This window comes from Pseudophryne corroboree, chromosome 3, assembly GCF_028390025.1.
Source record: "Pseudophryne corroboree isolate aPseCor3 chromosome 3, aPseCor3.hap2, whole genome shotgun sequence".
NCBI lineage: Eukaryota > Metazoa > Chordata > Amphibia > Anura > Myobatrachidae > Pseudophryne > Pseudophryne corroboree.
In genome coordinates this window covers 224,144,552-224,161,498 of record NC_086446.1, presented here as the reverse complement: position 1 = coordinate 224,161,498, position 16,947 = coordinate 224,144,552, and the positions used below count along the sequence as shown (strand labels likewise).

At 49.9% G+C, this 16,947-nt stretch overlaps 1 long non-coding RNA gene across 1 annotated transcript in view; it reads right to left on the bottom strand.

Moving 5' to 3' along the window:
• Positions 1-13,887, bottom strand: part of LOC135057632 (uncharacterized) — a 74,271-nt gene extending 60,384 nt beyond the window's left edge. Inside the window, exon 1 of the long non-coding RNA XR_010244251.1 lies at positions 13,587-13,887. This is a non-coding gene — a long non-coding RNA (uncharacterized LOC135057632). The remainder of the gene's footprint in view (positions 1-13,586) is intronic.
• Positions 13,888-16,947: the final 3,060 nt, after the last annotated feature.

Here is a 16,947-nt window from a genome sequence, read left to right as displayed (position 1 = left end):
CAACGTCGTCTGCCAAGGCCGATGCCCAATGTCATAGTACAGAGCATGTCAAATCCAAAACACCAAATATCAGTAAAAAAAGGACTCCAAAACCTAAAATAAAATTGTCGGAGGAGAAGCGTAAACTTGCCAATATGCCATTTACCACACGGAGTGGCAAGGAACGGCTGAGGCCCTGGCCTATGTTCATGGCTAGTGGTTCAGCTTCACATGAGGATGGAAGCACTCAGCCTCTCGCTAGAAAAATGAAAAGACTCAAGCTGGCAAAAGCACAGCAAAGAACTGTGCATTCTTCGAAATCCCAAATCCACAAGGAGAGTCCAATTGTGTCGGTTGCGATGCCTGACCTTCCCAACACTGGACGTGAAGAGCATGCGCCTTCCACCATTTGCATGCCCCCTGCAAGTGCTGGAAGGAGCACCTGCAGTCCAGTTCCTGATAGTCAGATTGAAGATGTCAGTGTTGAAGTACACCAGGATGAGGAGGATATGGGTGTTGCTGGCGCTGGGGAGGAAATTGACCAGGAGGATTCTGATGGTGAGGTGGTTTGTTTAAGTCAGGCACCCGGGGAGACACCTGTTGTCGGTGGGAGGAATATGGCCGTTGACATGCCAGGTGAAAATACAAAAAAAATCAGCTCTTCGGTGTGGAGGTATTTCAACAGAAATGCGGACAACAGGTGTCAAGCCGTTTGTTCCCTTTGTCAAGCTGTAATAAGTAGGGGTAAGGACGTTAACCACCTCGGAACATCCTCCCTTATACGTCACCTGCAGCGCATTCATAATAAGACAGTGACAAGTTCAAAAACTTTGGGTGACAGCGGAAGCAGTCCACTGACCAGTAAATCCCTTCCTCTTGTAACCAAGCTCACGCAAACCACCCCACCAACTCCCTCAGTGTCAATTTCCTCCTTCCCCAGGAATGCCAATAGTCCTGCAGGCCATGTCACTGGCAATTCTGACGATTCCTCTCCTGCCTGGGATTCCTCCGATGCATCCTTGCGTGTAACGCCTACTGCTGCTGGCGCTGCTGTTGTTGCTGCTGGGAGTCGATGGTCATCCCAGAGGGGAAGTCGTAAGACCACTTTTACTACTTCCACCAAGCAATTGACTGTCCAACAGTCCTTTGCGAGGAAGATGAAATATCACAGCAGTCATCCTACTGCAAAGCGGATAACTGAGGCCTTGGCATCCTGGGTGGTGAGAACCGTGGTTCCGGTATCCATCATTACTGCAGAGCCAACTAGAGACTTGTTGGAGGTACTGTGTCCCCGGTACCAAATACCATCTAGGTTCCATTTCTCTAGGCAGGCGATACCGAAAATTTACACAGACCTCAGAAAAAGAGTCACCAGTGTCCTAAAAAATGCAGCTGTACCCAATGTCCACTTAACCACGGACATGTGGACAAGTGGAGCAGGGCAGGGTCAGGACTATATGACTGTGACAGCCCACTGGGTAGATGTATGGACTCCCGCCGCAAGAACAGCAGCGGCGGCACCAGTAGCAGCATCTCGCAAACGCCAACTCTTTCCTAGGCAGGCTACGCTTTGTATCACCGGTTTCCAGAATACGCACACAGCTGAAAACCTCTTACGGCAACTGAGGAAGATCATCGCGGAATGGCTTACCCCAATTGGACTCTCCTGTGGATTTGTGGCATCGGACAACGCAAGCAATATTGTGTGTGCATTAAATATGGGCAAATTCCAGCACGTCCCATGTTTTGCACAAACCTTGAATTTGGTGGTGCAGAATTATTTAAAAAACGACAGGGGCGTGCAAGAGATGCTGTCGGTGGCCAGAAAAATTGCGGGACACTTTCGGCGTACAGGCACCACGTACAGAAGACTGGAGCACCACCAAAAACTACTGAACCTGCCCTGCCATCATCTGAAGCAAGAAGTGGTAACGAGGTGGAATTCAACCCTCTATATGCTTCAGAGGTTGGAGGAGCAGCAAAAGGCCATTCAAGCCTATACAATTGAGCACGATATAGGAGGTGGAATGCACCTGTCTCAAGCGCAGTGGAGAATGATTTCAATGTTGTGCAAGGTTCTGATGCCCTTTGAACTTGCCACACGTGAAGTCAGTTCAGACACTGCCCGCCTGAGTCAGGTCATTCCCCTCATCAGGCTTTTGCAGAAGAAGCTGGAGACATTGAAGGAGGAGCTAACACGGAGCGATTCCGCTAGGCATGTGGGACTTGTGGATGGAGCCCTTAATTCGCTTAACAAGGATTCACGGGTGGTCAATCTGTTGAAATCAGAGCACTACATTTTGGCCACCGTGCTCGATCCTAGATTTAAAGCCTACCTTGGATCTCTCTTTCCGGCAGACACAAGTCTGCTGGGGTTGAAAGACCTGCTGGTGAGAAAATTGTCAAGTCAAGCGGAACGCGACCTGTCAACATCTCCTCCTTCACATTCTCCCGCAACTGGGGGTGCGAGGAAAAGGCTCAGAATTCCGAGCCCACCCGCTGGCGGTGATGCAGGGCAGTCTGGAGCGACTGCTGATGCTGACATCTGGTCCGGACTGAAGGACCTGACAATGATTACGGACATGTCGTCTACTGTCACTGCATATGATTCTCTCACCATTGAAAGAATGGTGGAGGATTATATGAGTGACCGCATCCAAGTAGGCACGTCACACAGTCCATACTTATACTGGCAGGAAAAAGAGGCAATTTGGAGGCCATTGCACAAACTGGCTTTATTCTACCTAAGTTGCCCTCCCACAAGTGTGTACTCCGAAAGAGTGTTTAGTGCACCTCACCTTGTCAGCAATCGGCGTACGAGGTTACATCCAGAAAATGTGGAGAAGATGATGTTCATTAAAATGAATTATAATCAATTCCTCCGCGGAGACATTGACCAGCAGCAATTGCCTCCACAAAGTACACAGGGAGCTGAGATGGTGGATTCCAGTGGGGACGAATTGATAATCTGTGAGGAGGGGGATGTACACGGTGATATATCGGAGGGTGATGATGAGGTGGACATCTTGCCTCTGTAGAGCCAGTTTGTGCAAGGAGAGATTAATTGCTTCTTTTTTGGGGGGGGTCCAAACCAACCCGTCATATCAGTCACAGTCGTGTGGCAGACCCTGTCACTGAAATGATGGGTTGGTTAAAGTGTGCATGTCCTGTTTTGTTTATACAACATAAGGGTGGGTGGGAGGGCCCAAGGACAATTCCATCTTGCACCTCTTTTTTCTTTTATTTTTCTTTGCGTCATGTGCTGTTTGGGGAGGGTTTTTTGGAAGGGACATCCTGCGTGACACTGCAGTGCCACTCCTAAATGGGCCCGGTGTTTGTGTCGGCCACTAGGGTCGCTAATCTTACTCACACAGTCAGCTACCTCATTGCGCCTCTTTTTTTCTTTGCGTCATGTGCTGATTGGGGAGGGTTTTTTGGAAGGGACATCCTGCGTGACACTGCAGTGCCACTCCTAAATGGGCCCGGTGTTTGTGTCGGCCACTAGGGTCGCTAATCTTACTCACACAGTCAGCTACCTCATTGCGCCTCTTTTTTTCTTTGCGTCATGTGCTGATTGGGGAGGGTTTTTTGGAAAGGACATCCTGCGTGACACTGCAGTGCCACTCCTAAATGGGCCCGGTGTTTGTGTCGGCCACTAGGGTCGCTTATCTTATTCACACAGTCAGCTACCTCATTGCGCCTCTTTTTTTCTTTGCGTCATGTGCTGATTGGGGAGGGTTTTTTGGAAGGGACATCCTGCGTGACACTGCAGTGCCACTCCTAGATGGGCCAGGTGTTTGTGTCGGCCACTAGTGTCGCTTAGCTTAGTCATCCAGCGACCTTGGTGCAAATTTTAGGACTAAAAATAATATTGTGAGGTGTGAGGTATTCAGAATAGACTGAAAATGAGTGGAAATTATGGTTTTTGAGGTTAATAATAATATGGGATCAAAATGACCCCCAAATTCTATGATTTAAGCTGTTTTTTAGTGTTTTTTTTAAAAAACACCCGAATCCAAAACACACCCGAATCCGACAAAAAAAATTCGGTGAGGTTTTGCCAAAACACGGTCGAACCCAAAACACGGCCGCGGAACCGAACCCAAAACCAAAACACAAAACCCGAAAAATTTCAGGCGCTCATCTCTAGTAAATACTGGCTGCTTTATTTTTACACTGCAATTTAGATTGCAGATTGAACACACCACACCCAAATCTAACTCTCTGCACATATTAAATCTGCCTCCCCTGCAGTGCACATGGTTTTTCCCAACTGCTAAAAAATTTTCCTGCTGCGATCAACTTGGAATTACCCCCAATGTGTCTGTTCTACGTACAACTGATGTTTGGGCTACATAAACGCGTACCACATCTAAAGTAACAGAAGTTCCTGACCTACTGATAACACAGGAACTACGATTAAGTGATGTGTAACATCTTTGGTTAGAAATCGGAATTCGTGCGAAGTTCTGCTCTATGATCATAAAACACCAGACACGGTGACTTGCATGACAAGGCACCCAATGTTAACACACGCCTTGCTGAGGCTAAGGCTAAGAGAAACTGTTTTCCAAGTGAGAAACTTAACATCCACTTGTTGTAAGGGTTCAAAATATGAAGACTGTAAAAAAACAAACACTAAACCCAGATTCAAATCCCATGGCGCTGTAGGTGGTATAAGTGGAAGTTGTACTCTGAGAACACCTTGCCGGAAGGTGTGTACAGTCGGCAAAAGCTTTGAAGGTAAATTCACAAGGCAAAGACCTGCACTTTGAGTGTAGAAACATAGTCCTCCACCTAACCCAGTCTGTTAAAAATATTAAAGGACGGGATAACTTGAAAGATGATGTCGGAAACTTCCGAACTTCCCACCAACCTATATAGGCACGCAAAATCCTGTGATAACGAGCTGACGTAACTGGCTTCCTAGCACGTAACTTGGTTGGTAGAACAGATTCTGGAACGCCCTCCCTTCTTAAGAGGGTGGTTTCAACAGCCACCCCGTCAAACGCAGCCGCGCTAAATCAGGGTAAAGAAACGGACCCTGTTGTAACAGGTCCGGACGTGGCGGAAGCGGTCAAAAATCGGCTTCGAGTAGGTCGCGGAGATCCGAGAACCATGCTCTCCGAGGCCAATGAGGCGCCACTAGTATGACCGTTGTGGACTCTTGTTTGGGCTGCTTTAGCAACCGAGGAAGCAGCGGAAACGGTGGAAACAGATGCCCAAAGCTGTACAGCCACGCAATCGTGAGAGCATCCACTGCCACTGCCCTTGTAGCTCTTGTTCTGGACACATACTGGGATGTTTGATGATTTTTGGCGAGATGCCATTAGATCCCCTGTGGTAATTCCACCGCTGGAATAACATCTGGAACGCTTCTGAATTCAATGTCCAGTTTCCTGGATGAAAATCCTGACAGCTGGGATAATCTGCCTCCCAGTTGTCCACTCCAGAATAAACACTGCCGACAATATCACCTAGTGACGCTCGGCCCAATCGAGGATTCAAGCAACTTCCTGCATGGCCATGTGACCTCAAATTCCTCCTTGTTGGGTGATGTATGCGACCGCCGTTGCGTTGTCTGACTGCAGCTGGACAGTCTGATACCGGAGCATGTGCACTGCTTGTTGCAGCGTGTTGGAAATTGCCCTGAGTTCCAGGACAGTTAATTGACAGCAATCTTCCGTGATCTGACCAGAGACCCTGAAGTTGCCAATTTTGGACCACAGCTCCCCAACCTCTGAGACTCGTGTCCGCTGTAAGAATTATCTAGTCCAAACGCCGAACATTCTCCCAGCGGTGAGATTGTGTACTTGGAGCCACCAGAGTAGTGATACTCTGGCCCTTGGAGACAACCGCACTACCTGATTAATTTGTAGATGCGTGCAATAACATACAGGTGAAAATTACCTGCGTAAACTCCTGCGAACTGGAGTACGTCGAAAGACGCCACCCTCCTTCCTAATAGTCAAATGTCCAAATGCACCGAGACAGTCCGTGAATTGCGTACTAACTGTACGCCCTGACGAACCCTTTGTGTGTTGTGTTCACGAAATCATTCCTATCCTTTGTGACGGAATGTGGGTTGATTTCTTGAGTTTGACAATTCAACCGTGCTGAACGACGCCATTGTACGTTAGTAAGGCACGTTGCAGGAATAAGCGTTGAGACGGAGCGTTGATGAGCAGATCTCCAAAGTACGGAACTGTATCCCTCTCAGGGATCTGAGATGAGCTATTTTAACAGCCTTTACTTGTGACAACCCGAGGCACCGATAAGAAGCCAAATGGTAGCGTTTGAAAGTAAGAATGGTTTTTACAGCCAACCATAAGTAGGCCTGATTCGTCTAAATACGAGATCCATAGTAATCCGGTATTACTGTGGATCCAACCTGCAGTCACCGACTGCAAGTATTCCATGATGAATCTGTAGCAAGCGACGTACTGTCTGCAGGGTCAGTGTTGGACTGACAGAGTCATCCAGTTTTGGAACTATCCTCAAACCGAAATATAACCGTGACTCGGGTGTTGACTGCGGTACCAAACTACTGAGACTACTAGAGCCTGTGTCATCTGCAGAAGCGCCGTCTTGTCCTCTGACCCAGGCAGACCTGTCTTGCCAATGGCAATGATGGGAAACCGTCGACTGTATTTTCATAATCTGAGAGTCCAACTCTGCGGATCCACCCAACTGTGGATGTCCACAACTGACGATCGGAGATACTGGAACCCCATTATGGCACTGGCTTGTCAGTGGGCTTCGGTGTAAAGGCCACTGAAACTTGGTTAGAGACATCTCGAAGAAGGCGGCAGTACCATAACCGTAGTCTACCACATGTTCTGTGTATGGCTGCTCATGTAGCACGGCGTCGAATGTACTGAGGCGTAAAGACAATATTCTGAGTAGTTCCATTCAGGAATTTGCGTAGACAATGGTAGGAAACCAGATTTTCCCCCTCGTAATTTGCGAAAGGCCGGTGTCCAAGACAGGACCAAACCTCTAGCCAGCGTAAGGTAATGCCTCTATTCTCGTTTGGAATCCGACTCCGCTTGTTAAGAACGTAGCCAAAAGTGGCCGTCGTGACACACTAGTGAAGCTGAAAAGCGAGAACAAAACTGTCCGACGTCCACAGAAGCTGTAATCAGTGAGAAGCGTAAGCTGTTCTTCTTGTAGGGCAACCGTGAACTGGAGTGCCATGCCACTACAGCATTGTTAACCCAACCCCCCCCCCCTCCCCCCCAAAGCAGGGCGAAGCAACACCCCTACTGCTGTATACTGTAGGGTACGCTCCGACGGGTAGTTAAACGTCATAGGCAGAAACTGACAAGGGATAACACCAATAATTCCAATTGTCTCTCGTTGGAAATTGTTCAGCCTTCGTTGTGACGTACTGGCCTGTTGCTATGAGGGCTGGCAGCGAATCGACCGCAAACAAGCTAGCTGAAACAGTCAATTTATAAGACAAAGAATCACAATTTGTCCCCCCAGGCAGTACATGCGCCCGCATTTTTCCAAAGAGGATTGGCAAGGGTCCGTCTGTGCAGTCGTATTTGTCCGACATTCTGTCTGACCAACTTTGCAGCGAAGCTGCTTGTGTACACCGACCAGCAAGTACAGAAGGACAGACCAGTACCGTGACGTAGTACCACGGAAGTAAAGTGTGTATAAATTTGCCTTACAGTGCACGTGTTTAACTGCAACAGCGAAACCTGTGCTGTACAAAAACAAAGAAATGAAAATTCCTAACAACACCCCGGCACCTCCAGAGGCTGAGTGTTGTAGGGCAGCAACTTCTTGGGAAGAACCAGGACGGAATGTTAAAATGGTGTCCGGCATGTGCTTGCTTATTGCAAGAATAGACTTTTAATGTTAGCTGATACACCAATCTCTATATATATATATACTAGGCGCTTCATCGCACCCTACGGGCGCTCTTCACACCGTCGAAAGGGGCTACGCCCCCTTAACTCCTGCACGCCTTGCTGGGGTTCAATATTTGTATTATATGGAGTATTACCTGCATTCCTAGGTTTGTTAGTGGTTAAATATTGCAAGACGAAAGTGCTTCCGATGGTGAAGGGGGCGTAGCCCCTTGCGACGGCGTGAACAGTGCCTGCAGGGCACGATGTACAGAATGTAGCGGGTGCGGGGGGAGGGGGCAGGGAGTATATGTAGATGCTGCGGGTGGAGGGGGGGTGGATGCAGGTGGGGGGGGGGTGCGGGACCTATAACTATATAATTGTATGTGTAACAATATATAGGACACGGATAAGGATGCATGTGGTGTAGACATACCCGCATGAAGAGGTATATGGTGTCATTAGACACAGAGGGGAGTGCTGGTACAATGCGGAACAGGGGCAGCTGTGTCCTCTCTCCACCGTACCATCCTTCAGGTGTAGCATCGCGGACATGTTGTGCACGCAATGTCACCACGCGGCCGCAGGTGCACCAGTCCCATCTGCATGCACTATGTGCGCGCCCCCCTCAGGTGCTGTGTGAGGGATAGGGAGAAGGCGGCACTGCGAAGCATCACCGATATACCGGTAGCTACGGGGGCACCGCAGGGGGTTATGGCTCCTGTCCTCCAGGTGAGGGTTTGTCAGGGAGTTATCCAGGAGCCGGTGGTATGGACCCTGTATGGGACACAGGGGGGTAGGGAGGGGACACAGAGACGCAGGGCGGTAGGGAGGGGATGCAGAGACGCGGGGCGGTAGGGAGGGGATAGAGAGACGCGGGGCGGTAGGGAGGGGATACAAAGACGTGGGGCGGTAGGGAGGGGATAGAGAGAAGCGGGGCGGTAGGGTGGAGATACAGAGGCATAGGGAGGAGGGGATACAGAGACGTGGGGCGGTAGGGAAGGGACACAGAGACGCGGGGCGGGACGGAGGGGATAGAGAGACGTGGGGCGGTAGGGAGGGGATACAGAGACGTGGTGCGGTATGGAGGGGATAGAGAGAAGCGGGGCGGTAGGGTGGGGATACAGAGGCGTAGGGAGGAGGGGATACAGAGACGTGGGGCGGTAGGTAGGGGACACAGAGACGTGGGGCAGTACGGAGGGGACGCAGAGACGCGGGGCGGTAGGGAGGGGATAGAGAGACGCGGGGCGGTAGGGAGGGGATAGAGAGATGTGGGGCGGTAGGGAGGGGATAGAGAGATGTGGGGCGGTAGGGAGGGGATAGAGAGACGCGGGTCGGTAGGGAGGGGATACAGCGGCACAGGGCAGTAGGGAGGGGATACAGAGAGGCAGGGCGGTTGGGAGGGGATACAGAGAGGCAGGGCGGTAGGGAGGGGATACAGATACGTGGGTCGGTAGGGAGGGGATAGAGAGAAGCGGGCGGTAGGGTGGGGATTCAGAGGCGTAGGGAAGAGGGGATACAGAGACGTGGGGAGGGGACACAGAGACGCGGGGCGGTAGGGAGGGGATAGAGAGACGTGGGGCGGTAGGGAGGGGACGCAGAGATGTGGGGCGGTAGGGAGGGGATAGAGAGACGCGGTACGGAGGGGACGCAGAGACGCAGGGCGGTAGGGAGGGGATAGAGAGACGCAGGGCGGTAGGGAGGGGATACAGTGGCACAGGGCGGTAGGGAGGGGATACAGAGAGGCAGGGCGGTAGGGAGGGGATACAGAGAGGCAGGGCGGTAGGGAGGGGATACAGAGACGCAGGTCAGTAGCGAGGGGATAGAGAGAAGCGGGGCGGTAGGGTGGGGATACAGAGGCGTAGGGAGGCGGGGATACAGAGACGTGGGGCGGTAGGGAGGGGACACAGAGAGACGCGGGGTGGTACGGAGGGGATAGAGAGACGTGGGGCGGTAGGGAGGGGATACAGAGACGTGGGGCGGTAGGGATTGGATAGAGAGAAGCGGGGCGGTAGGGTGGGGATACAGAGGCGTAGGGAGGAGGGGATACAGAGACGCGGGTCGGTAGGGAGGGGATAGAGAGAAGCGGGGCGGTAGGGTGGAGATACAGAGGCGTAGGGAAGAGGGGATACAGAGACGTGGGGCGGTAGGGAGGGGACACAGAGATGCGGGCGGTACGGAGGGGATAGAGAGATGTAGGGAGGTAGGGAGGGGATAGAGAGACGTGGGGCGGTAGGGAGGGGACGCAGAGATGCGGGGCGGTAGGGAGGGGATAGAGAGACGCGGGGCGGTAGGGAGGGGATAGAGAGAGACAGGGCGGTAGGGAGGGGATAGAGAGACGCAGGGCTTTAGGGAGGGGATACAGCGGCACAGGGCGGTAGGGAGGGGATACAGAGAGGCAGGGCGGTAGGGAGAGGATACAGAGAGGCAGGGCGGTAGGGAGGGGATACAGAGACGCGGGTCGGTAGCGAGGGGATACAGAGAAGCGGGGCGGTAGGGTGGGGATACAGAGGCGTAGGGAGGAGGGGATACAGAGACGTGGGGCGGTAGGGAGGGGACACAGAGAGACGCGGGGTGGTACGGAGGGGATACAGAGACGTGGGGCGGTAGGGAGGGGATACAGAGACGTGGGGCGGTAGGGAGGGGATACAGAGAGGCAGGGCGGTAGGGAGGGGATACAGAGACGTGGGGCGGTAGGGAGGGGATAGAGAGAAGCGGGACGGTAGGGTGGGGATACAGAGGTGTAGGGAGGAGGGGATACAGAGACGCAGGTCGGTAGGGAGGGGATAGAGAGAAGCGGGGCGGTAGGGTGGAGATACAGAGGCGTAGGGAGGAGGGGATACAGAGACGTGGGGCGGTAGGGAGGGGACACAGAGACGCGGGGCAGTACGGAGGGGAAAGAGAGATGTGGAGCGGTAGGGAGGGGATACAGAGACGTGGTGCGGTAGGGAGGGGATAGAGAGAAGCGGGGCTGTAGGGTGGGGATACAGAGGCGTAGGGAGGAGGGCATACAGAGACGTGGGGCGGTAGGGAGGGGACACAGAGACGTGGGGCGGTACGGAGGGGACGCAGAGACGCGGGGCGGTAGGGAGGGGATAGAGAGACGCGGGGTGGTAGGGAGGGGATAGAGAGATGTGGGGCGGTAGGGAGGGGACAGAGAGATGCGGGGCGGTAGGGAGGGTCCCCAGTGAGGAAGCTGATGAAGAGAGGGGGGGGGGGAGTAGTGGAGAGGGTGGACACCATTAGCGGAGACATTTGCAAAGTGGTGACCAGACAGATACAGTGGGTAGGATGGCCGGAGGGACTCACCGTTGGGGCTGTGGGCGGCTGCTGCAGGCTGGTAAACAGTACTGTGTTCAGAGGCAGTCTGTGCTACTATTACACACATTCCCCCCTGCTCGTGCTGTGTGGTGGATTAAAAGGGGCGTGGCCTACTACAAAAGGGGCGTGGCCTCGCGGGTCTTTTCTCTCTCGCTCCGGGGGTGTTTCCAGCTTGTCTGTCAGTGGCGCACCCAGGGGGGGTTTCCGAGTACCCAGAAACCCCCCTCCACTAAAAAAAAAATACAATTTTTTTTTTTTTTAAGCTGCATGAGTATTATTAATGGCTGTCTAGCGTCTTCTGCAGCCTGCTGTCTTCCTGGTGGCACTTGTAAGTGCAATAAAAGTTTACTTTATTTTAATTATAGTACATATATATCCATGTGCATACATATATACACATGTATATAAATACATACATATAAACACACACACACATATGATATATATATATATATATATATATATACATACATGTGTGTATATATATGTGTACTGTATGTGTGTGTACACACATATATATATATATATATATCTGTGCATGTTTAATATGCTATGTATATGTGTATATGTATGTGTGTGTGTGTATATATATATATATATATATGTGTAGATATATGTGTATATATATATATATATATATATATATATATACACACACACACAGACACACTAGTTTTACGGACCCAGCATATACTGGGTCACCTCAGTCCCCACCCCCGTGATTGGCTCCGCCCAGTTCTGGAAACCCCCCCATGCAAATCCTGCGTTTGCCACTGCCTGTAGATGCTGGCAGACCCCGGAGACTGGAGTGCGTGTGGCGGCTCTTCTCTGTGACAGGAGGCGAGTGCTGCAGGAGATGACGTCACTGCAGCACTCGCCTCCTGTCACAGCAGGAGAGCGGACAGCTGGAAGTGTGCGGAGGAGGCGGCGGGTCTGTGTACGCGGGGCAGGGAGGGCTATGAAGCCTTCTCCTGCGCCACCCGTCCCTCCTAATGTCTATGCCTGTGGCAGCAGCAGCAGTTGTTGTTCGCTCTGCACCGCGGCCGGGGAGTCGGAGTGGCTGATGGCGGGGGGGGGGGGGGGGAAGAGGAGGAGCAGAGACTTGCTACACATGTGGTGGGCGGGCTCTGTGACTCCGCCCACCACTGTGACTCCACCCAGCGTTAGCAATGCAGGCACAGAGTCACAGGGCTAATATATAGGAGATATATATATATATATAGATATATATATATAGATATATATATAGATATATAGATATACACACACACATATAAATCTATATACACACACTCAGACCTCTGTTATATATATATATATATATATATAGATAGATAGATATACCCACATTACATCTATAGGTAACAGAGGCTCTTATATTGCCCAGCAGTCATGAATATATATATATATATATATACACACATATAATTGTGACCCCTTCACAGGCTTAAAAGCCTGAGCTGTTTACTGCCTAACCGCAGCTTAGTTATTGGGGCCTCCCTGCGGGCATTCCTCCACCCCTCTCTTTCCTGCAGCGTAATCATGGGCAAAGTGATTCACTGAACTGAGTTGAGACACATGACTCAGTTCAGTGAAGTGTCTTGAGTCAGTGTCTCGGCACATGAGTCATGACTCATTTGTATTTTAATGTATTGCAGAGACTGCACATGAATCAGTGAGTTGCCAGTGCCAGCAGATCAGTGCTGGACTCATGGAGGGAGTTATTCAGCTGCAGTGATTGTGCAGTGTATCTGGGGGAGTCAGCTGCTTATGCACTGATTGTTAATAATACATTAACATAGATTCAGTGTTATGTTGATATATTATTAATAACCACTTATTGCATACTAGTTACAGAATATGCACACAGGGCCGAAACTAGGATTTTTGTCACCCGGGGCAAGGTAGTCATATTTTTTTTTTACAATAAATAAATAAAAAAATGAAACAATTTAAAATAAATAAATAAATGAATAAAAATATTATTTATATATATATATATATATATATATATATCTTTCAGAACTTTTTTACCTGAAAATTGCCTTTTCTAACATCAATTTCATATCCATCCCCCTCCCATACTTAATCAAGGGGCAGCATGTATATATATATATATATATATATATATATATATACACAAATACATACACGTATATATAACAGTCAATAGGACTGGCACTGTCATAACTGTAAAATTACAGTGCCCAAGTCCCTTCACTTAAATAAAGGAGCAGCAACACACTCTGAAACTTTGGCATTGTTGTGACAGGAGATAAAGAAATTAATTGCCTGTCAAGTAAAGATAGATAGATAGATAGATAGATAGATAGATAGATAGATAGATAGATAGATAGATAGATAGATAGATAGATAGATAGATAGATAGATAACCTTCATATCCCTCTCAGCTCTCACATCACTCACCATCTCATGGAGCTGCTGTAGTACACAAGTAGTGGTGAGGACTTGGAGCTGCTGCAACTTTCTGTCAGCCATCAGTGCTGATTGCCGGGAAGGAAACAGCTGTATCCATCCAGACCCCGCCAGACACCCGCAGCCCACCCCGGCGTATTCAAAGACACATCACCCCCTCACTGCTGCTGCTGAGTGTCTTCAATCGCTCCCGGCCAGGACACTGCTGACTAATTAACTCAGGAGCAGCAGCGAGGAGGTGATGTGTCTCTATGCCGCCAGCACAGCGCTGCTAAAATACAACTCTCCCCTCTTCCTGCTTCCCCGAGCCGCGCACAGCACACAGGAAATTGAAAGTAAACTACAGCTCCCGAGGGCTGCTGGGAGCTGTAGTTTATTTTCAGTCTAATCACAGAACTCCGGCGGCTCTAAGCTGCTACCATTGGCGCATAGGGAGAGGGTGTTAGGGGGTCTCGGCGCCCCCTCCAATCCGGCGCCCAGGTCGCCTGCCCCCCTAGCCCCCCCCCGTAGTTTCGGCCCTGATGCACATTACTTCTGGTTGAGGAGAGAAAGCTTAATAGCCATGAAACACATCATTCAGTCTGTAACTAAACCAAATAAAAACATCTTTTTTTACTTTGCATACTTTGCTAATTGGATGATGTTAGGTGGGCTTTTTTTTTAGGTGGGCTTGGATTTATTATATTATCCACTATCTAACCTCCAGGGAGTTTGCCACCCACAATCACATTGAGCAGGAACAGTGAGTTGAGAACACTGTACCACAGGGGCTCCACCTCCTGCAGGCTTATGCTGAATGAATCAGATCCATCCACTGAGTCACTGAGTCTACACAGTGTACAACTGTCTCAACTTACTGGCAGACTGAGGATGAATCATGATTCATGAAATGGATCAGGCACAGCAGCACAGCACTCACTGACTGGTGAGTCGTGACTGCTCCCTCCCCCCTCCCACTGGGTGTCACCTGGTATAGCCTCTAGCCAATCACAGCTAAAGACACTCATCAGAACACACTGACTGAAGGACAACCTGAGTTTCCTCCCTCTGGCTGAGAGAGGCTACTGCTGCAGCTGTCTCAACTTATTAAACAGTGAGTGACTCGAATCATTCATACTTCCTGATGATTCGAGTCACTGTGTTGAGACAGTGAGTCAGTAGCCATCTCTACTTCAGCGGACTGGAGCCGGGGAGCGGCGGGAGCAGGGACCGGGGAGCGGCGGGACTCGAGGGGCTGGTGCACGGAGCGGCTTGACGGAGACTGGGGAGCAGATGAAAGAGCGAGCCGCGGCAGCAGCTGTCCGAGGTCAGCTCTCCCCTCCAGTGCCGTGTCCAGTGACCGTGGGAGGGAGGGAGGGCGGCATGTGTGCAGGCGCCGGAGAAGCAGGGAGCGTCCTTGCGGCAGTGCCGGGGACTGCTCGCTGGCTCCACCTGCAAGCGCCCAGCGGCGCCGGGTTACAGTGGCCGGCGGCAGGGAGTGGGGCTAGGGAGCGGGCGGTTGTGTGGCAGGCAGCGTCTCTATTACATGTGACGACTGTGGATAAGCATGTCTCAGCCAAAGGGCTACACGGAGGCCCAAAGTGGGTCACATTATAAGACCGTTTTGATAATAAATAAATAATACAACACATAGTGGTCGGCAGCGTGAGCCTAACCGCTCAGTACCTGCACCACCCGTGGAGGCCATGACGGGGCTTCTCTGCTAAGCTCCGTCCTGCTTCCTTGTGCAGCCGGAGGCTGCAATCAGCTCCGCTGATTGTGGTCAATGGCGGGGCTCCTCTTATGAGCACCGACAGGCCATCTGCCGCTCTTCTGCAGCACCAACAAACCCAGACCCAAGTTTCTTTATAATCTGGGAAGGGATTGTGGAGAAAAATGAGAAAAAACCCCAAAAACCTTGAAGTTTCTGTGGATTTCTTCCACTTGTACCTTCCGACTGAGGCACAGAAAAATACTGAAGGCTCTATGGGAGTATGGAGGGGGTGACCAGTTACTAATTTAAATGTGCCATTCAAGGCTACACCCCGTCCATATCCAAAGAGTACTCCAGTGACCACTAGTGGATGAAAAAGAAATACACCTTGTTTTTCTTTTCTGTTCAGAAAATTTCCACTCCCTTAGGTTGGTTACTTTACTACAGAGGTACTTACAGTTTTAAACTAAATATTTAAGGTAACCTGCTTTTGAAATCAGATAGTTATGTGCTATTGTATTAAATGTATACTATCCCGCCTTTTAATTGAACAAACTATCGTGTGATTTGTACTTAGCGTCTGTACTCCTACGCAACCTTGCATACACATGCTACCGTGCGTGCCTTTTACGCCGCGTGTGCGACCCTGTACTTTGTCCGGACCACGTGTACAAACGTGCGTCTGCAATAAAACAAACCACACAATCTCTATAAATGTGAGCGATAAAAGCTACTATCGTTCACAAACACAACCCACACTTGTTCTGTATAAACCTTTATGACTAGGCCAGAACTGCGTTTTGTGTCTTTATAATTACTCCCTTAATACACTTATTTCAACTTTATCTATATAGCAAACAAATGTATCCGATATTACACAGATCTATGACGACTAATAACCTATGGCAACAATATGTGGGAGAGTATGCAAAATATCGGTACGCTTTGTATACGCTTTTGGTGCCAACAAAAATTACAGATTTTTTAAATAGCTTTTTTCCTGTTTACCTCCGGGTTCTATCAGCACCTCTGCAGACCAGATAGAGCAGACGCAATCTAACAGCACAAAATAGAGTTTTAAAACATCCAAGCAACCAGGAAAAGGTTTAACTTAAAGATGTATTTCCACCCTTTGCCGATAGATTAAAGTCTGCTATGATCTGCTAGCCTATGAGCATGTGAAAAACCAGACGAGCCCCCAATTGTGAATGCTGATTTACTTACAGGACTAAAAGCAATACTTTAATACACTCAATATACTTTAAAATCAAGCCACTGCAGCCTCTGTATTCAATCCTTAACCTACGTACTTTTTACTTAGCGTACAAAGGCCCGTACTGTGTACGAACTTTGCGTACACACGCCGCGACGGACGTACAACGTACACGCAGTGCATACACACACACCAACACGCTGAGAGCACAATGCAGCTTCACGTGTGGCTGAATTACACTTAATACCTTAGCAGGAAAAGAGACAAGACACCAATTGTGTTTAAGAAATTGGGATCCGACCCGCCAACATATAATTGATAAAAGGGGGTTACAACAAATATACAATTACAACAAGAGAATAGAGGCTACAATACAATGGTACATACGTTTGGTTTTGCCAGCGCCACACGGTCCGGTGCTCAGATCAATCAAACAAGATGACCTT